This window comes from Helianthus annuus, chromosome 14 (genome assembly GCF_002127325.2).
Source record: "Helianthus annuus cultivar XRQ/B chromosome 14, HanXRQr2.0-SUNRISE, whole genome shotgun sequence".
NCBI classification, from domain to species: Eukaryota; Viridiplantae; Streptophyta; class Magnoliopsida; order Asterales; family Asteraceae; genus Helianthus; species Helianthus annuus.
Genome location: NC_035446.2, coordinates 132,980,290 through 133,004,762, shown reverse-complemented (window position 1 = coordinate 133,004,762; position 24,473 = coordinate 132,980,290).

The following is a 24,473-nucleotide window of genomic DNA, read 5'->3' as shown; positions in this document are numbered from 1 at the left end:
GATTAATCGTATTATGGTGTATGTATAGTATGTAACAAGGAAATGCAAGTTTTCATTCATGATCAAAATCTCGAGTTTACAACGAGTACTAGAAGGAACGAGTACAATGATACAAAGCTTCCAAAATTAGCAACACGAGTAAGACAAGCTATAAATAGAAAGTACAAAACACAGGGCGTTACAGTCTCCCCTCCTTTAGGAAATTTCATCCCGAAATTTAGGAAGACTCAGGGAAAAGATGAGGATATCGTCGATGAAGACGATCACAAAACGGTCCAAGTATGCTTTGCACACGCGGTTCATTAAGTCCATAAAGACAGCAGGTGCGTTGGTCAAACCAAAGGGCATGACCACGAACTCATAATGACCATAACGCGTACGAAAGGCGGTTTTAGGCACATCTTCTTCGAGTACTCGAAGTTGATGATACCCAGAACGAAGATCGATCTTTGAAAAGCAGGTTGCGCCTTGCAATTGATCGAAGAGGTCATCAATGCGAGGAAGAGGGTATCGATTCTTGATAGTAAGCTTGTTGAGCTCACGATAGTCAATACACATACGAAAGGACCCATCTTTCTTCTTGACGAATAAAACGGGAGCGCCCCAAGGAGAAGTACTAGGGCGTATGAAGCCTTTGTTAAGAAGCTCTTGAAGTTGACTCGAGAGCTCTTGCATCTCAGAGGGTGCTAAACGATAGGGGGACTTAGCGCCAGGCGTAGCGCCAGGCACTAAATCGATGCGAAAATCGACAGAACGAGCAGGAGGAGGACCAGGAAGGTCTTCGGGAAATACATCCGGAAAGTCACGTACAACAGGAACGTCACTTATGCTTGGGCCTTTATCCTTCTTTTCCACGATGTGGGCGAGAAAGGCGAAGGTACCCTTGCGTAAGCACTTGTTTGCCTTGATGCATGACATAAGCTTAAGGCCTTGAGAAGGCTTTTCACCATAGACGTGTAGAGAATCACCATTTGGAAGAGGCAAGCGAATAAACTTCTCAGAACAGACAACTTCAGCACGAACTCGCCTAAGCCAGTCCATACCTACTATGACGTCGAAACTACCCATTTGCATAGGTATGAGATCGATTGAGAACGTATGATCGTTAAGGATTAGTGAACAATTGGAGAGAACAGAATTGACTTTGACGGTTTTACCATTAGCAACTTCGACAGCGAAAGATTTTGGCAACTTAGAGCGTTTACACTTGAGCAAAGACTCGAATTCTAACGACACAAAACTTTTATCGGCACCAGTATCAAATAGGCATGAAGCATAGACATGGTTAATGAGAAACGTACCAGTGATGACGTCGTTTGCATTTTGAGCCTGAGCTGTGGTGAGAAGGAAAGCTCGACCCCTAACGGGTTCTTGAACCTGTTGTTGTTGTTGGGGTTGTGGCTGTGGTTGTTGCTGTCGAGGTTGTTGTGGTTGATATCGTTGAGGACACACATTGGCCATGTGGTTGGTATCACCACACGTGAAGCATGCTCGCACAGGGGCGACTTGATTTGGAGCCAAAAGAGCTTGGTTTTGGTAGGCCTGTGGGGGGGATACGACAGTATGGCGAGAGATGCCCATACCGGCCACACTTGTCACACTTTCGACAATGAGCGTTTGGGGGGTGATGATATCGGCATTTGTCGCACTTTGGGTGCGTTCCAGTATAAACCTTGCGTTCACCATCGAAAGCAGGCACAGTTTGAAGGGGTTGTGGGTTTGGCGGAGTGACGACCGCGCAGTTTTGGCTTGAAGCCTTCCGCTTCTTGCCTTGGTTTCTCTTAGATTGCTGGGAGGGTTTAGACTCATTAGGGGAGTCAATGGTGGCTTGGTGCGCATTCTTTGTTGAAACCTTGTCAAAGGTTCCATGAAGAACACAATTGTTGTTAAGTTCGGTAGCTATGCGGTACGCGTCTTCAATGGTTTGAGGGTTGGCAGATGCAAGATGGTTTGTTAAAGAAGGTGCAACACAACGAATGAATTTGGCCACGGTTTTGGGGGCGGTTTCTACTTGACCAGGGCATAGAACACTAAGCTGCTTGAAGCGTGTAATCAAACCATCCATGTCACTCCCTTTTTGCGTGAGGTTCCAGAATTCATTTTCCAACTTTTGGAGTTCGTGAGGGGGACAAAAGTGATCCTTCATAAGTTGTTTGAGATCGTCCCACGGCATAGCGTGTGCGACCTCGTTTCCTCTCTTGTTACGCTCAGTTGTCCACCACTCAAGTGCCTTTTCACGAAACACACCGGTTGCATTCAAGGTTCTTAGTTCGTCAGGGCAACCACTTTGCAAGAAGGTAAGCTCGATGGCATCAAACCAGTTCATCATGGCGGTAGCGCCATTCTTGCCGGTAAATTCTAAGGGTTTACAAGCCATGAAGTGCTTAAATTGGAAGGTCGATTTGGGTTTGTCGGCCTTTGAGTCGACCGAACCATGGGGTGAATCGGTTTGGATCTTGCTAACAATGTCGGGTAGGACCTTTGCAAATTGTTTAGCCATAAACTTCATACAATCCTTTTGGGACATGGCGGAGGAGGTCGAACCCTTCTTTGACTTGAGTTTCTTGGATGAACTAGAAGACATCTAAAAGATTTGAAAGAGAAGGGAAAGGATGAGACTTTGATCATTAATTGAAAACAAGGTTTGTGTATGCAAAGCAAGTAGATGTTCAAGTACCAAGTAAAGTTCACATAAAGCATAAGTTTCCAACACACATTCAACATGTATAGCACATAAGTTGCGAATAGGAAAATATAAATTTAGTTGGTTCATGAGAATTATTATTGTTTGTGATTGCGATAATGTGCGACATGATTAAAACGACATTTCGAAATGAATGAACGTTCAAGTATAAAATCACATATAAATTGAGATACATAAAAGAGAGGCTCAATAAAACATAGGAATGTTTCGGGTAGAGAAACGTCGACAATTCCAAAGTGGGTCGAAAGTCCTTTCGATTTAGAGATATTGTGCTTTGGCCTATAAGTAAGATACTCTCGTCGAGAAGCGATTAACGGTATCTTACCCTTCCGGTTACTACACATCTCTAAATGATTGGAACATTTGGGACTTTGGCGAGAATAAAAAAAATCAAGGAATGGGACTTAATCGACAAGATGCGGGTTTCACCCCTAACTTGACGATTTCGTACCCTAAATGTGGTTGGTACTTGTCGGCCAAAATAAAATTTCGACACTTTGACAAGGGTCCACTAGAGTTGAAATGGAAATTACCATTAAGTTGTGGATGTCACTCCTAGCTTAATGGTGAAATTTCGTGCAAAAATAGATTAAAGGTAGAGTGAGAGTCGTTTACCAATTTGTGGGATTCACGCCTATTTTGGTAAAGTTGTCTCGTTGATGTTACAAGAGTATAAAATAGCAAAAGTGTATTCGTGTTAGCCTTAGGAAAGGCACATAAATTTATTAACAAGAAGTGTAGCTAGGAAGCATGTAAGATAGAGCACAAATGTTTTAAACAACAAATAAGAGACAAAGTTCCTAAAACTATAGACTAGGGCAAAAGCATGGCAATTTTCCTAATTCCCTATAGTTATGGCTCTGATACCAATCTGTCACACCCCAACCAATGGCGGAAACATCGGGATGAGACGAAGTGTGAAGATTGCTCGAGACATCATAACACTATTTGTGACAATAATTTAATAATCCAAGTTTCATTTCATAACTTCAACTAGTCAACATTACAAGAAATTCCAAATACAACAAGTTTAACCAATACAACATGATAACATAACAAAATTTGATACAACATATTCAACCCTAACGTCTACATGTGTATCTAGGCATCAACGCTACTTCTTTTATAGCATCATCATCAACCTGTAACATGTTTAAAATACAATTCAATGCAAAAGCAAAGGCGAGTATACAAGTTTGGTACGTACATAGCATAAGATAAAAAGTGTGAACAATTCCTCATGGCAAGCATATGATGCAAGATAAACATTAAATATGGCATGTGTCTAACATATCAAACCAAGAAAACGCAATATGCTCAAGACATAACCTCAAGTTTACGGGCGGGTCGTTAATCCTATAGCGCTACATATGTCAAGGTTTGGCTCGTACGAAGTTAATGATAAGTTCAACACATAAGAATAACCCAAGTTTAAAGTATCAAGTCATCACGTATACAAGCATGTTATAGGAACGTTCATGTGTTTAACAAAGTGTTCATGTGTAAGTTAATAGGTAAACATGTTACACCCCAAAAGTGGTAAAAGTAAAAAGGGGGAAATACGAGTATACTCACGGTTTACAAGTGGTGACTTGAAGTTCCGAGAGCAAGTTTGTGGATGAATTAGTTCGGAGCACCTTGTCCTTCTACACAAGGAAACGTAGGTGTGTGAGTTTGGCGTATAACGGAAGATTATAGATTCGGGGTTTTTAAAATATAGAAAGTAACATAGGTGAAAATAATCATCTTGTACACATAACTCTTGTTCTTGACACTATTGAAACTCAAAAGAGTTGGTATGATTTCATGGATTCTAAGATCCATTAGAGTCGTAACAAGGGCATGGTCATAGATGATGTAACGTCCACTTAACAAATAACTATTAAGTCATCATCAAGTCTTAGTTACTTAGATGTATACATATAGAATAACTTAGATATTATATAGTTTACAAGTCTTAAGATTCAAGCATGAGGTAGGAGATTAATGTCTCCATTTAGGTACCTCTTTGTGTCATAGAATACATACATGAGGTAGGAAGAACAAGCTTCCATTTAGGCACCTCTATTGTTCACCACTACACTTGTTGTTATAAACAACAAGGAGGGTCATGAACATACAAGTATCAAGGTATTAACAACAACTAATCTATAGCAAAACATCAAGTAATGAGTGGATTCTTATGAAGGATAGCCCAAGCTAATCCAACCATCACACATTCAACAAGTTTCACACTTGAACATTACTTGTGGGTAAAACCCTAATTAAAAACAGAAAGTTTATGAGGTTTTAACCTCTGATTTAGATGTCTCAACCATGTTTTTAAGCTTAACCAACCATAAGAGGGGTTGTAAGCATTAGGACATTGGTTTGAGATGTGTTTCACACAAGTTAGATGAAGTTTGCATAAGTTTAAAACAAAACAGAAAGTTTTTGGTCAATTTCGGAGCAATTCCAGGTCTGATTTCTCCAAGGAGAAGTCTAGGAATCGAACCCCATGATTATACAAGCAAGTAGGAAAAAGAATCGAGTGAATCAGATAAGAATTGAGTGAGTTATGCTCATTTTCGTGAAGGGGTGTCAATCTACTCGAACCTTTGCTTTCAGCTACGGTTTGGAGGATGTTTTGAGAGTTTTTAGTGTTGCAAAAGTGGTAGGGAGGCTGGTTATAAGTGGTATTTATAGGGGGAAGGATTAGGGTTTCAATGGGTTGGGCTTTGGAAGTGTTTAGAAAGGGTTACACCTTGAAACTAGCCCACAAAACCCAACTATATGGGGCTGAATTTTGCTGAATTTGGGCTGCCATGTTTCTTTAGTTTTTTATTTTTTTAAAACATTATAATGAGTAATTTTATTAGTTAAGTTGTGTAATAATATGCAACAATGTTTCCCCTAACTTGTAACAAGGTGAAATATGAAATAAAACATGATTTAACTAGGCAAAAAGTGTAATGTACAAGTATGTAACATGTTTGTAAGTAACAAGTATATGTCACATATTTACAAGTTCAACATATGTTTGTAAGTATCACAAAGAAGTATCAAATGATCTCATGATTAATCGTATTATGGTGTATGTATAGTATGTAACAAGGAAATGCAAGTTTTCATTCATGATCAAAATCTCGAGTTTACAACGAGTACTAGAAGGAACGAGTACAATGATACAAAGCTTCCAAAATTAGCAACACGAGTAAGACAAGCTATAAATAGAAAGTACAAAACACAGGGCGTTACAGTCTCCCCTCCTTTAGGAAATTTCATCCCGAAATTTAGGAAGACTCAGGGAAAAGATGAGGATATCGTCGATGAAGACGATCACAAAACGGTCCAAGTATGCTTTGCACACGCGGTTCATTAAGTCCATAAAGACAGCAGGTGCGTTGGTCAAACCAAAGGGCATGACCACGAACTCATAATGACCATAACGCGTACGAAAGGCGGTTTTAGGCACATCTTCTTCGAGTACTCGAAGTTGATGATACCCAGAACGAAGATCGATCTTTGAAAAGCAGGTTGCGCCTTGCAATTGATCGAAGAGGTCATCAATGCGAGGAAGAGGGTATCGATTCTTGATAGTAAGCTTGTTGAGCTCACGATAGTCAATACACATACGAAAGGACCCATCTTTCTTCTTGACGAATAAAACGGGAGCGCCCCAAGGAGAAGTACTAGGGCGTATGAAGCCTTTGTTAAGAAGCTCTTGAAGTTGACTCGAGAGCTCTTGCATCTCAGAGGGTGCTAAACGATAGGGGGACTTAGCGCCAGGCGTAGCGCCAGGCACTAAATCGATGCGAAAATCGACAGAACGAGCAGGAGGAGGACCAGGAAGGTCTTCGGGAAATACATCCGGAAAGTCACGTACAACAGGAACGTCACTTATGCTTGGGCCTTTATCCTTCTTTTCCACGATGTGGGCGAGAAAGGCGAAGGTACCCTTGCGTAAGCACTTGTTTGCCTTGATGCATGACATAAGCTTAAGGCCTTGAGAAGGCTTTTCACCATAGACGTGTAGAGAATCACCATTTGGAAGAGGCAAGCGAATAAACTTCTCAGAACAGACAACTTCAGCACGAACTCGCCTAAGCCAGTCCATACCTACTATGACGTCGAAACTACCCATTTGCATAGGTATGAGATCGATTGAGAACGTATGATCGTTAAGGATTAGTGAACAATTGGAGAGAACAGAATTGACTTTGACGGTTTTACCATTAGCAACTTCGACAGCGAAAGATTTTGGCAACTTAGAGCGTTTACACTTGAGCAAAGACTCGAATTCTAACGACACAAAACTTTTATCGGCACCAGTATCAAATAGGCATGAAGCATAGACATGGTTAATGAGAAACGTACCAGTGATGACGTCGTTTGCATTTTGAGCCTGAGCTGTGGTGAGAAGGAAAGCTCGACCCCTAACGGGTTCTTGAACCTGTTGTTGTTGTTGGGGTTGTGGCTGTGGTTGTTGCTGTCGAGGTTGTTGTGGTTGATATCGTTGAGGACACACATTGGCCATGTGGTTGGTATCACCACACGTGAAGCATGCTCGCACAGGGGCGACTTGATTTGGAGCCAAAAGAGCTTGGTTTTGGTAGGCCTGTGGGGGGGATACGACAGTATGGCGAGAGATGCCCATACCGGCCACACTTGTCACACTTTCGACAATGAGCGTTTGGGGGGTGATGATATCGGCATTTGTCGCACTTTGGGTGCGTTCCAGTATAAACCTTGCGTTCACCATCGAAAGCAGGCACAGTTTGAAGGGGTTGTGGGTTTGGCGGAGTGACGACCGCGCAGTTTTGGCTTGAAGCCTTCCGCTTCTTGCCTTGGTTTCTCTTAGATTGCTGGGAGGGTTTAGACTCATTAGGGGAGTCAATGGTGGCTTGGTGCGCATTCTTTGTTGAAACCTTGTCAAAGGTTCCATGAAGAACACAATTGTTGTTAAGTTCGGTAGCTATGCGGTACGCGTCTTCAATGGTTTGAGGGTTGGCAGATGCAAGATGGTTTGTTAAAGAAGGTGCAACACAACGAATGAATTTGGCCACGGTTTTGGGGGCGGTTTCTACTTGACCAGGGCATAGAACACTAAGCTGCTTGAAGCGTGTAATCAAACCATCCATGTCACTCCCTTTTTGCGTGAGGTTCCAGAATTCATTTTCCAACTTTTGGAGTTCGTGAGGGGGACAAAAGTGATCCTTCATAAGTTGTTTGAGATCGTCCCACGGCATAGCGTGTGCGACCTCGTTTCCTCTCTTGTTACGCTCAGTTGTCCACCACTCAAGTGCCTTTTCACGAAACACACCGGTTGCATTCAAGGTTCTTAGTTCGTCAGGGCAACCACTTTGCAAGAAGGTAAGCTCGATGGCATCAAACCAGTTCATCATGGCGGTAGCGCCATTCTTGCCGGTAAATTCTAAGGGTTTACAAGCCATGAAGTGCTTAAATTGGAAGGTCGATTTGGGTTTGTCGGCCTTTGAGTCGACCGAACCATGGGGTGAATCGGTTTGGATCTTGCTAACAATGTCGGGTAGGACCTTTGCAAATTGTTTAGCCATAAACTTCATACAATCCTTTTGGGACATGGCGGAGGAGGTCGAACCCTTCTTTGACTTGAGTTTCTTGGATGAACTAGAAGACATCTAAAAGATTTGAAAGAGAAGGGAAAGGATGAGACTTTGATCATTAATTGAAAACAAGGTTTGTGTATGCAAAGCAAGTAGATGTTCAAGTACCAAGTAAAGTTCACATAAAGCATAAGTTTCCAACACACATTCAACATGTATAGCACATAAGTTGCGAATAGGAAAATATAAATTTAGTTGGTTCATGAGAATTATTATTGTTTGTGATTGCGATAATGTGCGACATGATTAAAACGACATTTCGAAATGAATGAACGTTCAAGTATAAAATCACATATAAATTGAGATACATAAAAGAGAGGCTCAATAAAACATAGGAATGTTTCGGGTAGAGAAACGTCGACAATTCCAAAGTGGGTCGAAAGTCCTTTCGATTTAGAGATATTGTGCTTTGGCCTATAAGTAAGATACTCTCGTCGAGAAGCGATTAACGGTATCTTACCCTTCCGGTTACTACACATCTCTAAATGATTGGAACATTTGGGACTTTGGCGAGAATAAAAAAAATCAAGGAATGGGACTTAATCGACAAGATGCGGGTTTCACCCCTAACTTGACGATTTCGTACCCTAAATGTGGTTGGTACTTGTCGGCCAAAATAAAATTTCGACACTTTGACAAGGGTCCACTAGAGTTGAAATGGAAATTACCATTAAGTTGTGGATGTCACTCCTAGCTTAATGGTGAAATTTCGTGCAAAAATAGATTAAAGGTAGAGTGAGAGTCGTTTACCAATTTGTGGGTTTCACGCCTATTTTGGTAAAGTTGTCTCGTTGATGTTACAAGAGTATAAAATAGCAAAAGTGTATTCGTGTTAGCCTTAGGAAAGGCACATAAATTTATTAACAAGAAGTGTAGCTAGGAAGCATGTAAGATAGAGCACAAATGTTTTAAACAACAAATAAGAGACAAAGTTCCTAAAACTATAGACTAGGGCAAAAGCATGGCAATTTTCCTAATTCCCTATAGTTATGGCTCTGATACCAATCTGTCACACCCCAACCAATGGCGGAAACATCGGGATGAGACGAAGTGTGAAGATTGCTCGAGACATCATAACACTATTTGTGACAATAATTTAATAATCCAAGTTTCATTTCATAACTTCAACTAGTCAACATTACAAGAAATTCCAAATACAACAAGTTTAACCAATACAACATGATAACATAACAAAATTTGATACAACATATTCAACCCTAACGTCTACATGTGTATCTAGGCATCAACGCTACTTCTTTTATAGCATCATCATCAACCTGTAACATGTTTAAAATACAATTCAATGCAAAAGCAAAGGCGAGTATACAAGTTTGGTACGTACATAGCATAAGATAAAAAGTGTGAACAATTCCTCATGGCAAGCATATGATGCAAGATAAACATTAAATATGGCATGTGTCTAACATATCAAACCAAGAAAACGCAATATGCTCAAGACATAACCTCAAGTTTACGGGCGGGTCGTTAATCCTATAGCGCTACATATGTCAAGGTTTGGCTCGTACGAAGTTAATGATAAGTTCAACACATAAGAATAACCCAAGTTTAAAGTATCAAGTCATCACGTATACAAGCATGTTATAGGAACGTTCATGTGTTTAACAAAGTGTTCATGTGTAAGTTAATAGGTAAACATGTTACACCCCAAAAGTGGTAAAAGTAAAAAGGGGGAAATACGAGTATACTCACGGTTTACAAGTGGTGACTTGAAGTTCCGAGAGCAAGTTTGTGGATGAATTAGTTCGGAGCACCTTGTCCTTCTACACAAGGAAACGTAGGTGTGTGAGTTTGGCGTATAACGGAAGATTATAGATTCGGGGTTTTTAAAATATAGAAAGTAACATAGGTGAAAATAATCATCTTGTACACATAACTCTTGTTCTTGACACTATTGAAACTCAAAAGAGTTGGTATGATTTCATGGATTCTAAGATCCATTAGAGTCGTAACAAGGGCATGGTCATAGATGATGTAACGTCCACTTAACAAATAACTATTAAGTCATCATCAAGTCTTAGTTACTTAGATGTATACATATAGAATAACTTAGATATTATATAGTTTACAAGTCTTAAGATTCAAGCATGAGGTAGGAGATTAATGTCTCCATTTAGGTACCTCTTTGTGTCATAGAATACATACATGAGGTAGGAAGAACAAGCTTCCATTTAGGCACCTCTATTGTTCACCACTACACTTGTTGTTATAAACAACAAGGAGGGTCATGAACATACAAGTATCAAGGTATTAACAACAACTAATCTATAGCAAAACATCAAGTAATGAGTGGATTCTTATGAAGGATAGCCCAAGCTAATCCAACCATCACACATTCAACAAGTTTCACACTTGAACATTACTTGTGGGTAAAACCCTAATTAAAAACAGAAAGTTTATGAGGTTTTAACCTCTGATTTAGATGTCTCAACCATGTTTTTAAGCTTAACCAACCATAAGAGGGGTTGTAAGCATTAGGACATTGGTTTGAGATGTGTTTCACACAAGTTAGATGAAGTTTGCATAAGTTTAAAACAAAACAGAAAGTTTTTGGTCAATTTCGGAGCAATTCCAGGTCTGATTTCTCCAAGGAGAAGTCTAGGAATCGAACCCCATGATTATACAAGCAAGTAGGAAAAAGAATCGAGTGAATCAGATAAGAATTGAGTGAGTTATGCTCATTTTCGTGAAGGGGTGTCAATCTACTCGAACCTTTGCTTTCAGCTACGGTTTGGAGGATGTTTTGAGAGTTTTTAGTGTTGCAAAAGTGGTAGGGAGGCTGGTTATAAGTGGTATTTATAGGGGAAGGATTAGGGTTTCAATGGGTTGGGCTTTGGAAGTGTTTAGAAAGGGTTACACCTTGAAACTAGCCCACAAAACCCAACTATATGGGGCTGAATTTTGCTGAATTTGGGCTGCCATGTTTCTTTAGTTTTTTATTTTTTTAAAACATTATAATGAGTAATTTTATTAGTTAAGTTGTGTAATAATATGCAACAATGTTTCCCCTAACTTGTAACAAGGTGAAATATGAAATAAAACATGATTTAACTAGGCAAAAAGTGTAATGTACAAGTATGTAACATGTTTGTAAGTAACAAGTATATGTCACATATTTACAAGTTCAACATATGTTTGTAAGTATCACAAAGAAGTATCAAATGATCTCATGATTAATCGTATTATGGTGTATGTATAGTATGTAACAAGGAAATGCAAGTTTTCATTCATGATCAAAATCTCGAGTTTACAACGAGTACTAGAAGGAACGAGTACAATGATACAAAGCTTCCAAAATTAGCAACACGAGTAAGACAAGCTATAAATAGAAAGTACAAAACACAGGGCGTTACATATACCACCAAGCAAGTACAGATAGCTTTTACTGGGCTCCTAAATCTGGAACGAAGGTTTTTAATAACCTATTAGAATCCTAACGGGTCTTTTAATTTGGCCTAAGCCTAGACCGGTTAGTTCTTAAATGAAGATTACGGTTTAAACGCACGATAAGGCGAAGACCGTCTTAGAATGTGGTTTTGACCCAACAAGCTTGCATACTTGTTTAATATGGGTAACTTAATCACATTCTGGATTTTGAGACCGAAATGATATGGTTTGACCCGTTTCGGCTATAATGGGTAAACTAGTCACCGATGCTGATCCGAACGCATAAAGTGCGTAACGAGTAACCATAAGAGTCATATACAAGTTTTCTAAGTTAATATGCCATAAACATGTTGTGATATCAGAATGATACCTTCCATTATGCCCCAAGTGGTTTTTAAACCCAAACTATGCCTCATAAGGGCATTTTGGTCATTTAAAAGGGTATAAAAAGGGTTTAAATGATATTCTGAGTTACAGGTCTGAATAATCCAGTAAACCTACTCATTTAACCAAGTTATAACAGTAGGGTATTAATCCTATGTTAAATTTATCAATCTTAATCATTCTAGACACCGCAAGGGCATTTTGGTAATTTCACATATGCTTAAAAGGTCAAAACTGGAATTCTAATCTTAAGATATTCTCCTACTGTTTAAATTATAAAATATTACTGAATACATCAGTAGGTTTCAACCTCATATGTTTAAATAGGTTCTAGCACATACTTATGCGTTAAAAACGCTTAAAAAGGCGATTTGGAGCCATTTCCGGGTTTTATATAGAAAGCTGATATTTTTAAAATTCCAGAAGGCTCAAAATAATTTATTTAACATATTAGATCAGTAGAAAAAGGTTTGGGGTCCATCGGATTTATAAAACTCATTTTATAGCCCAAAAGGGCAAAACCGGCATTAGCCGAATTAAGCTTAGAACACTAAGTTATGCTCAGCCTAAAATTAAATAAAAATTTCTAAAAATCCCAAAATATTATTTTAATACAGTAGGTACAAAGTTTTGTATAAAAATTTGGGTTTAGATAGGCTATATGCAATTTACGCTATTTAATTACTAAAGAAGCTTCTAATTACGCTATTGAGCATAACTCCTAATCTAGACCTCAAACTGATGTCAAATTTTATGGACAAGTTTATAATTCAGTAGTGAAGGTTTCTATCCTCTCACATTTTCAAAAATATCGTTTTAAGGTCAGAAGGGCATAACGGTCAACAATTCGGCATATAACGGAAACTTGCAAATGAATAGGATAACTATGGATCCAGGTTGTATAACCTCAGAGGGTTACACTAACCTATAACATGATCCTAAAGGAATCCTAAGGCATATCTAAATAAGTCTAATTCGGTTCAGAACTGAAAGTCAAAGCAAAAGTCAACTTTCGCGACTTTCGGCTCCGAACCGGGCCTATACTTAGAATTGTTGGGTTGAATCATGCTTAGACATGTTCAACTAATATTCACCAAGTTATTAATGTGGCAAAACTGATTTTATGACTTCTAATTTAATAGTTATGCATTTTGTTTAAAACTAACCCGTTTGACTTTAAGTTACCCGACAATTAAACTAAGTAACGTGGTAATTAGGAGGCGCCCTTTTAAGGGTTAATTACCTACCTAATTACGGTCACGTAGCCATGTTCGTTGCGAACCATGGCTTAGCCGTTTAAAAGTCAAAGCGTTTATCGAAACGCTTGACCTTACGGCTATAACCGCTAAATAATTAAACTAGGCACGAAAGGGGACTTACGAAGGGTCCAATGGACTCAAGGAGGTTCTCAAAAAGGGTTCAAGATCCTCACAATTCAGAGAGCAATCAGATTTGAAGGAGAGGTGTAAATGAGAGCCAAAATTCAATGGGTATATATAGGTTTTTGAGGACCGTTAGGATCGTTTCCTGATAAACGTGATCACATCTGGACCATACACCTTTACCCCTTGTTTTAGCAATCTATGGGCTGCCCAAGGACTGAAGAAAACCATTTGCAATTGATTAAAACAGCTGTAACAGCTGGTAACAGCTGGAAATCAAGTTTCTGAAATGGCAGTTTTGGTCCCTGCATGCTTCTAGCCCCTTTCTGATGCGTTTGAGGCCCGTTAGACCATTTTTAAGGCTATAAAATGATGCCTAAGCATAGGGAATATGAAACATGCTCAAAAATATGCCGGATGTCGGTTCGTTTGGCCGTACGGTCACGTTGCGCGTCTAATTACGACGAAACACGAACGGACGCTAAAAACGATCCAAATTACGCGACGAGTGGAATTTTATCATGCCACACACTAAAATAAAATATTTTAGTGCTTACATAAATTTTTGGGTGTCCGGGGATGTTCAGAATGCGAGATATGCGCAAAAGTGCAAACTTGTGCACTTTTTGACACTTTTAGTCCCTGCATGACATAAAAGTTTATTTTTGCGCACCGAACACCTGTAAGCCTATATCTAATCTATATAAAGGATAAATAGGGTATGTTTAACTTATGGTCATATTCCGGAAGGTCCGTTACCATACGATTCGACCTCCTTTTGCAGTTTGACGCAATTAGTCCCTTAATTGCGCAAAGTAGCGCGAAATGCCAATTAATGATATCTAAGCCTTACATGGCCCATAATAATCATTCTCAAGCATATATTTAAATATTACTACGCTCCTGCTTGCTTAAATGGTCACCGAATGGCGTAGATTCAAAAGTTGACGCTTTAGGCCCCTCTATTGCGCAAACTTGCGCATTTCATCATTTATTAGCATTGAAGCCTCATCTAATCCATATTAGGCATCCTTGATAGTATTATTAAACATCACGATGCTTCGGGTTCGCTAAAAGGCCATTCAGAGGTATAATTAAACATATTGACGCTTTTAGTCCCTCTAACTTGCAAAGTTGTGCGTAACTTTACTTATAGGCATAAAAACCTTAGTTGGCCATTACTTGGCATTCCCGAGAGTATAATTAAATATCATGAAGCACCCGGTTTGTTAAAAGGTCACTCAGAGGAAAGAATTAACATGTTGACGCTTTTAACCCTTCATTGCGCAAACTTTCAATTAATTATGCAAACGACCACACTTTATCATCAAGTGGCACATTTGTGAACATCACCATCGTGAGAGGTTATTTAGAAACTTATTTTAGGTATGCTAACACTTCCGGTCCTTTCAAAATCAAAGTTTTCGATTTTTCGAAAATTTAGTCCCTAAATTTCACTGTTTGACTTTATTAGGGTTTATTACACGTGTCAATACATCATTGTACGTGATTTTACGAGGTGTTACAGGGGGTTTTACTAAAAATCTAAAATTGTGATTAAATTGAAATTAAACTAAGACACGAATGAAACTAGGGTTTTAATTCAGTTGCGATTAAGGACTACCTAGACTTGAATCCAGTTTAACTACGAATGGACTTCTAACGGTTTTATTGATGTATGGAGCCGGGATCGTTAAATACTAAACCTTAAGGTATTTCAATGCTAAGACTTCCCGACCCTTCTCAGGAAGAAACCTAGGAAACCCTACAAGGCTGTTATGATTACCGACTGTAAGATTTCCTCTCAGTCCTCTAACGACTCTAAAAGTGCCCTAATACGACTATCTACCTCTCAGCGCGACAATCTAAGGCAGTTCTAGGTTCTAACTTGGTTTACTAGACACAAATGCAATTAGGGAACTAACGTCGACTTCTCTCAAAATCTAATTTAGCTATATACTGCACCGCGACCTAATAACTAACTCGAGCCTCTCAGCGACAAGTTAAGCAGAATATTTACTTCTAATTACGTTTTAATTACTGTTTCTAAGGCTATCGACCGATTTACCCAAAGATCACCCGAACCCGTAAGGATGCAAATAATCAACACAGATCTATTATGTGAAAGACATCCACCAAAATCTATGTGGAACAGTAAACAATCCACAATCAAAAGTAAATAAACACACGCACCAAATCAGAAAATCTAGAACACGTTACTTTCAAAGTCAATCCATAATCAATTCAATAAAAACCGTTAAAAGATCCAAACATAAATTAAACCATCATCAAATCTAGGTAGTATCTAAAGTTTAGCCAAGAATCATGATGTTCTAAACAAACAATACAAGTTCAAAACAAGAATTCATCGTAAAGTATCAAAAACGTGAAAATAAGGAAAACCGGGAGATAAAACCCGAAAGATCTTCACTCTCACGATCCAAACTTCAACCGGATGATTCCCGTTTGGCAAAATACTCCAGAATGCTCAAAATCACCTCCGAAATTCGTCCTAGGGTTTCTTGATTCGTATTCAGAGTTGTGTTCAGTTTCTTTCCAGTCAAATCAACAAAACCCTAATTTTCCCGGAAATCAGACCCATCGCGTGACGCCTAAGAGGTGTCACGTCACGCGGCGCCTCCCATATATTTTTTTTATTTTTTTATTCTGATCAGCTTCCAGCTCTTCCCGACGCGCGTACGAATCCCGATTTTCTTCCAAACTGCTCGGTTTTGCTCGTTTTTCAACACTTTAAGCTACGGGACCTGAAATCAAAGCTTAACGTCAGCAGTATCGCAGTTCTAACCTAAACTAGACTCTAAACGACTGAAAACTGACCGAAATATACACTATAAACATATGTACTTTACAGTACATCAAACATCCCCACACTTACTCTTTTTTCGTCCTCGAAAAAGAATTATGCAACGGAATCAGAGATAAATATTCACTTGGGTCGAAAATTATAGGTATAATTAATTAAAACCAAGGCTTGCGTTAGCTGCGATTGCAAATATACTTTATCCACTTTAAACCCGAATCCAATCCTAAACCCTTATCATGTGAATTTAATTTAAGTGCGGTCAATCCACCTAGGGTCTCACACTAGAATCAACAGTCCACCTACTCTCGCCTCAAGCTTATAGGACTAAAAGAACGATCATTTGACCAATTCCCAACCGTCTTATATCAAAACCAAGAGAGTTTACAATCAAACTTTTTTTTTTCGCTTTTCTTTTTTTTTTCATTCGTGAGACTAGACGGTGCTTTCCCTAGCCAAGAGGCAATCCGGCTGTAGAGTCGCTATCCCCAACCACAGATTACTTAGGTTTCGGTACTTATTTATTTATTTTTTTTTCTAGCACGGTCGATTTCACACACCCTAGAGGTAATTCAGCTGTAGAGTCGCTATCCCCAACCACAAACTACATAGGAATGCATTACTTTCATTTAGTTTCTAGCCCACTTTTTATTCTATTTTTTTATGATAAAAAACTCCAACGGTTTTAACTTATAACGGCGCCCCTTATACTATTATTGGTGGTTTTAGTTTCCCATATCTCCCAGGCGAAAACCCACTAGCGGACCGACAATTAAGGTATATTAGCTCAAAGGGACTTAAAACCAAACCCGGGCCTATCCACATATCCCTAACTAGACGCAAGCTCGATTTATTTAAATCTCATATTATTATTATTCGAACCCAAGCAAAAATTTTTCTTTTCTATCATTTTCCGCTTTATTTTGCAAACTTCTTTTTTTTATTTCGAAAGACATTTTCTGATTTTTCGATTTTTTTCGATTTTTCATTTTTTTAATTTTTTTGTATTTTTTTAAATAAAGACTCGATTATTTACATGTATTCCCATCCCTACACTTAGAGATTGCATTGTCCCTAATGCAAGAACGAAAACACGACTCGACACTACCTAATTACTACTAAATAACGACCTAAATAAAAACTAGACGATGAAATAAAATAAAAATACAACAACAACAAGAAGGAAAATGACTTAACTGAATATGTGAGACTGTCAAAGTGCCAGTCGTTTCCACATAGGCCCTCCAATACCGAACGTGCTCAGCAAACAATACCAAACTCTCTCTCACACGAACGGAAAGCGGCTCCACATCATCAACCTAACATAAGTACCATACCAAGCATACTTCTACAAACGTTTATCGTAGCAACATCCGAAATTCAAACAGAAAATAAAAATATGTCCTACAAGTACAACCATATCGAACTACTGAAACAGCATAAATAAAATAAAACATGAAAGGATATATATGCTGCTGCAGTCTGCTACATCACTCCTCCTCAGAATCCTCCTCCATCTGCTGCGTCCCTGAACCGCCAGCCTGCTGCCAACCAAACTGACCACTATACGCATAACCACTCTGACCCCCCCACTGGTCATACCCCGGATACTGACCATAAACATACGGGGTCTGCTGCTCGCCTCCATAAACTGGTGGAGGTAATAATCCTGCAAAGGGTGGAGGAATCGGAGCATCTAGTGACATACCCGACATCATGTACCTGAGCATGTCGTCCTGTCGGTGGTGGCTCTGCATGGTCCACTGGTGGTCAACCCGTATCCTGCTCTCAATCTGATCAACCCTCTGCTGCATGTAGTCAAAAGCAGCCTCAGGAGTGAACGGGTCGGGTCTTGGCGATCTAACTGGCTGCTGTGGAGGAATCTCACGCCTCTGTCGAGGTGCCGGCTGTCGTGGCGGAGGAGCACCAACCTCGAAGTTCCACTCTGGCGGATCCGAGTGTGTAAGAATACCTGCCAACTGTAGGTTCGCCACATCCCAACGAACCGTTGGCATACCCTCATTCATCTGCTCAAGCTTGTACTTTGTGAGGGCCCGGATATTCTTCGCCAACCTAGCTATGTAAGGGCCTAGATCCATAGCAGCCCTTTTACCTCCCCGACGAGGCCTATTGAACGACCACGCAAAGAAACTAGCCAAGTTCCAGTTCCGCTTCTCCACCATGCACATCAATGCAAAAATATCCAACCAATTCGCCTTGTTTTCCCCCGACTTCCTCGCTACAACTGTCGTCGCCAACATCTTCAAAATATACCTGTATATAGGATCACGAACCGATGTGATAAGGTTCGTACGCGAGAATGGTTGAGACGCCATTGTATCCCAAAATCTTTCCAAATCCACCGAGTTCAAACACTTGGGCCAAGGGTGATTAAACACACCCCTTAAACCATTAACGAACTCCTCCGTTGCCACTTCTTCCGGAGAGTACAAACCCAACGCCACTCCAAACTGAGGTATGGTCATCTCATAAAGATGTCTACCCAAAGAAAACGATACCGCATTAGCTTCAGAAAAAGCACCCTCTTTGTGATGGAAGGTACAATGAAACTCGATAGTAAGCTCGGTATATTGCGTCTCGTCACAAGAATCCATAGCCATCCTCAACTTCGGTCCTAACAACTCTGCCACCCGCTCACTTGCTCACCTGCACCTGACATGATCTGCAAAACAAGAAATATATGACAAGAAAAACAATGCAGATTGTTAGTATCAGAAGCTATTTTTGGTATTTTTAATTTTTTTAATTTTTTTTTGTGTTTTTATATTTTTATGAAAAAAAAATTAAAGTTAATTTCGAAAATATGGGTTACCGTTTACAAAAGCTTAAGTTACACATCATTCTACCCGAATGGAGATTGAGTACGGGCAAAAAGTTGTGAACTTGTACATGCATATAAGTAAACCCGACACTAGACTCAAACTACTACTCTAAAGACACTACTAAACTCAATAACTCAAACGACCTACGACTCAATGTACACTATCTCCTCCCGGCACTTTAATTGTCCTCAATTAAGCGTAAGTGCCAAAATATCCCCACACTTGAGGCGAAAACACGTGAGAGTTTGACATTTTAAACCTTGACACAACTTTGGTGGCAACAAAATCTGTTTAGAAAACTAATTTCATTTGCAAAAATCAGTTCAAAAACTTATTTTTTTAGCAAAAATTCATAGTTATAGCCAAACAAACCCATAAAGCGCAAACGTGATGTCTAGTTGTTCAAACATACCCCACAAGTGTCAAACAACCTCAAGCAAACCAACCCGAACCATCCGCAGACCCGATTTGTATGTAAACATCCAAACATAACCACCCGCATACCACTAACATGACAAAAAGCTCAAAAATTTTAACTTTAAGATCCTACACAAACCCTAAAACCAAGACATGACTGACCCGACACTAAAACAAAGCAATAAAGTTACCTACTAGTGAGAAATCACAGGAAACATACCTTGGAATCGGATTGAACAAGAAAAAGGAAGTCTTGAACTTTTTGCACACGAATTTGCCCAAAAACGTGAAAATGGAGCGCGAAATCGGGTGAAATAGATGGTTAAGATTGTGGGGAATGTGATTGTGGTGATTTAGGAAGAAGAACGGAGTGATTTGGTGAAGAAATGAGTGTTTTATGGTGATTTTAGTCAAATTCGCGTTCTAGGGTTTTGAAAAGGGGAAAAGGAAACAAATGCAGCGACAGGTTCAAGTTAAACGATTTCAAAAGGGTCAGTAGGGCGTCGCGTGATGCGTTGGGTGCCCTTGGGGGGCCTCGCGTTACGCGACGGGTTTGGAATTATTTGATTTTGAACCGTTAACCCTCGCGTGACGAGAGGGTCCTTAGCGTCGCGCGAGGCATCGTTTTTCACAGAAGGTTTCGTCCAAAACTTGCTTCCATGCCTTAGAAAAATTTTTGAAACTTTTCCAACCCATCCAAAACCCTCAAAAATTATTCTAAGTGTCCAAGACACTTACCTGGGACCTCTTTTCTCATGCCTTCTCCGTTCCGTATCGGTGATGAAACCTGCAAAATTCTCAACGACACAAAACAAACACCGAAAAACTACGAAAAAGACGAAAAAAATAAGAAATTTACAAACGGTACATACTCTACACGCGAGGCTTTTCGCGCTCACTGATCGGTGAAGGTCGGTGGGTCCTCTAGAGGAATTTCTTCCTCTTTAGTGGTATCAATAGGACCTCCCAAGTAATGTTTCAGTCTATGACCGTTTACCTTCCACACACCTTTGTCGACCTCATCGTATAGCTCAACCGTGCCGTATGGAAACACTTCTTTCACCACATACGGGCCACTCCATCTCGATTTCAATTTTCCTGCTATCAATTTCAACCGTGAATTGAACAAAAGTACTTTGTCACCTACCTTAAAATCTTTCAAACCTCACAACCTCCTATCATGCAATGCCTTGGTTTTCTCCTTGATACTCCAAGAACGTTCATAGGCAGCATCCCTTAGAGCTTCCAACTCGTGAATCTGGAAGAATCTCCTCCTTGCGGCTTCGGTAAGGTCAAGGTTTACGGTTTTTAATGCCCACAACGCCCTATGCTCTAATTCTACCGGAAGATGGCAAGCTTTGCCATACACGATCATAAAGGGTGTTGTGCCCAACGGTGTCTTATAGGCGGTACGGAATGCCCACAAAGCGTCGTCGAGCTTTTCCGACCAATCCTTTCTACTTTTTCCTACCGTTTTCTCTAAGATTCTCTTCACCCCTCGGTTAGCATTCTCTACTTGGCCACTAGTTTGCGGGTGGTATGCGGTGGAAAGACGATGAGTGACACCGTAGCGTGCAAGTGCCTTTTCCATGGCGGAATTGCAAAAATGCGTGCCACGGTCACTTATGATAGCTTTAGGGACTCCGAAACGCGTGAACAACTTCTTATGGAATCTCACCACCACTCGGGCATCATTGGTGGGCAAAGCTTGAGCTTCGACCCACTTCGAAACGTAGTCAATGGCCACGAGGATGTACCTATTCCCGCTAGAGGATGGGAAAGGTCCCATGAAGTCAATGCCCCATACGTCAAAGATTTCCAAGACTTGGATGGGATTTTGAGGCATTTCATCCTTGGATGAGATGTTGCCGGTACGTTGGCAACGGTCACAAGTCCTAACAAACTCTACGGCATCCTTAACTACCGTTGGCCAATAAAAACCACTATCGAAAACCTTTTGTGCCGTCACATTCGCTCCGTGATGGCCTCCCGTTAAACCCTCGTGCACATGTCTAAGGATGTCTAAACCATCCTCCTTTGAAACACATCTCCTAAGCACTCTATCTCCACCTATCCTAAATAGGTATGGGTCGTCCCAAATATACTTCCTAGCCTCCCTAAGAAGTTTTTTCTTTTGTTGGTAGGACATACCCCTCACAAGATCTCCGGTTGCTAAATAGTTTGCCAAATCCGAGAACCATGGCAAACCCTCTACCTCGGCACTAACAAAGTCTATGGTTTCGTGGGGAAAGGTATCTCCTATGGAATCCTCACGAACCTCCTCTCTCTTTGGATCCTCCAAACGTGACAAGTGGTCGGCGGCCACGTTTTCCGCTCCCTTTTTATCCTTAATTTCTATGTCAAATTCGGAGAGCAAAAGAATCCATCTAATGAGACGCGGCTTTGCGTATTTCTTTTGGAAAAGAAATCGCAAGGCGGAGTGATCGGTGAACACGGTGGTTTTGGAAAGCACGAGATATGAGCGAAACTTATCAAACGCAAACACTACGGCTAAGAGTTCCTTTTCCGTGGTGGTATAGTTCTCTTGAGCATCATTTAGAGTTTTGCTCGCGTAGTAGATTGGATGAAAGTGCTTATCGACTCTTGGTCCTAGGACCGCACCTACGGCATAATCACTCGCATCACACATGAGCTCAAAAGGTAAGTTCCAATCTGGCGACACAAGTATCGGGGCACTCACGAGTTTTTCCTTCAAGAATTCAAACGCCTTGATGCACTCCTCGTCGAAAACGAAAGGTACATCCTTCTCTAAAAGCCTAGTCATCGGGCGTGTGATTTTGGAAAAATCCTTTATAAAACGCCTATAGAAGCCCGCATGACCTAGAAAGCTCCTAACGGACTTAACACTAGTAGGTGGAGGCAATCTACTTATGGTGTCTATCTTGGTCCTATCCACCTCTATACCCTCTCTCGACACCTTGTGTCCTAAAACTATCCCCTCCGTCACCATAAAGTGACACTTCTCCCAATTCAACATAAGATTTGTCTCTATGCACCTCTAAAGCATCCTATCAAGATTAGAAAGACATTGGTCGAAAGTGGTGCCATAAACCGAGAAGTCATCCATGAAAACCTCCATGGAAGTCTCAAGCATGTCTTGGAATATGGCAACCATGCATCTTTGGAAAGTTGCCGGAGCGTTGCATAACCCGAAAGGCATGCGGCGATACGCATAAGTGCCGTAAGGGCATGTGAATGTCGTTTTATCTTGATCCTCCGGGGCGATGGGGATATGAAAATAACCCGAAAATCCATCGAGAAAACAATAGAATTGTTGACCCGCTAGACGCTCCAACATTTGGTCAATGAATGCTAAGGGGAAGTGGTCTTTCCGGGTGGCGTCGTTTAACTTTTGATAGTCTATGCATACATGCCAACCGGTAACGGTACGGGAAGGGATTAACTCATTCTTCTCATTCATGATCACCGTCATCCCACCCTTCTTTGGGACGACTTGGGTCGGGCTAACCCATGGTGAATCGGAAATGGGGTAAATCACCCCGGCATCTAACAACTTAAGAACCTCTTTCTTAACAACCTCTTGCATTTCGGATTGAGGCGCCTTTGCGGTTGCCCACCGGCTTATAGTCATCTTCCATGAGTATTCGGTGGGTACAATAGGCGGGGCTTATGCCCTTGATATCCGAAAGACGCCATGCAATGGCTTCCCTATTCACTCTCAACACCTCTAATAACCTACCCTTCTCTCCCTCCTCTAACTTAGACGAAATAATGACGGGAAACTCGGAACCCTCACCTAAGAAAGCGTACTCTAAGTGGGACGGGAGAACTTTGAGTTCTAAAGGGGCGGGCTTCTCTATAGGTGTACTCTCACTCTCACTCTTAATTTCACTCAATTCAAGCACTTCGGGGACCCATTCGTCCTCGTCTACCTCCTCACTCTCACTAACAACCTCCTCTACCTTCTCAACTACCTCCTCTATCCTATTCTCAACTAGGTCGGCTCCACTAATATAGTCAAAGCAATGGTCAACACAAGATAAGAAAGACTCTATAAAATAGACCGAATGACAAGGACTACTAAGATCATCGGAACCACTAGGGTGTTCCATGGAGCGTGCTATCTCGAAAGTGACCCTCTCCTCGCGGACTTGAAGTGTGATTTTCCCGTCAAAGACATCGATGATGGCCTTGGCGGTACACAAGAATGGGCGTCCTAGAATGATGGGAACCTTTTCGTCGGCTTCCATCTCAAGAACGACAAAGTCTACGGGGAAGACGAACTTATCCACTTTGACTAGAAGGTTTTCAATAATGCCTCGTGGATACTTAACGGACCTATCGGCTAGCGACAAAGACATGCGTGTAGGTGACAACTCTCCTAGACCTAACCTCTCATACAAAGAATATGGCATTAGGTTTATACTCGCTCCTAGGTCGGCTAGGGCCCTACACTCGGTATCACTCCCAAACAAGCATGGGATAGTAAAAAGGCCCGGATCCGTCAATTTTTCCGGGACCTTGTTCAACACGACGGCGGAACATCCTCCACTAAGGGGGATGTTAGAAACCTCTCCTAACCTATCCTTGCGTTTTAGAAGGTCTTTTAGGAACTTTGCATATTTGGGCATGGATTGGAGAGCTTCTATGAACGGAAGGTTGATCCTAAGTTGCTAAAAGTTCTCTAAAAATTTCCCGTACTCTTTGGAATAGGTTTGATTTTTAAGGCGGGAAGGAAACGGAGCACGGGAAATATCAACATTCGGTGAAGGAACGACTTGAACAGGTTTCTTTCCTACACTCTTCTCACTCGATGGCGCCCCGGTGTGTGCGGTACTTGCTGGGATTAACCTAGGTTGCACTTTACCGGGCGCCTCCATTTCAATCTCTTCATCTACGGGTTCTTCCTCT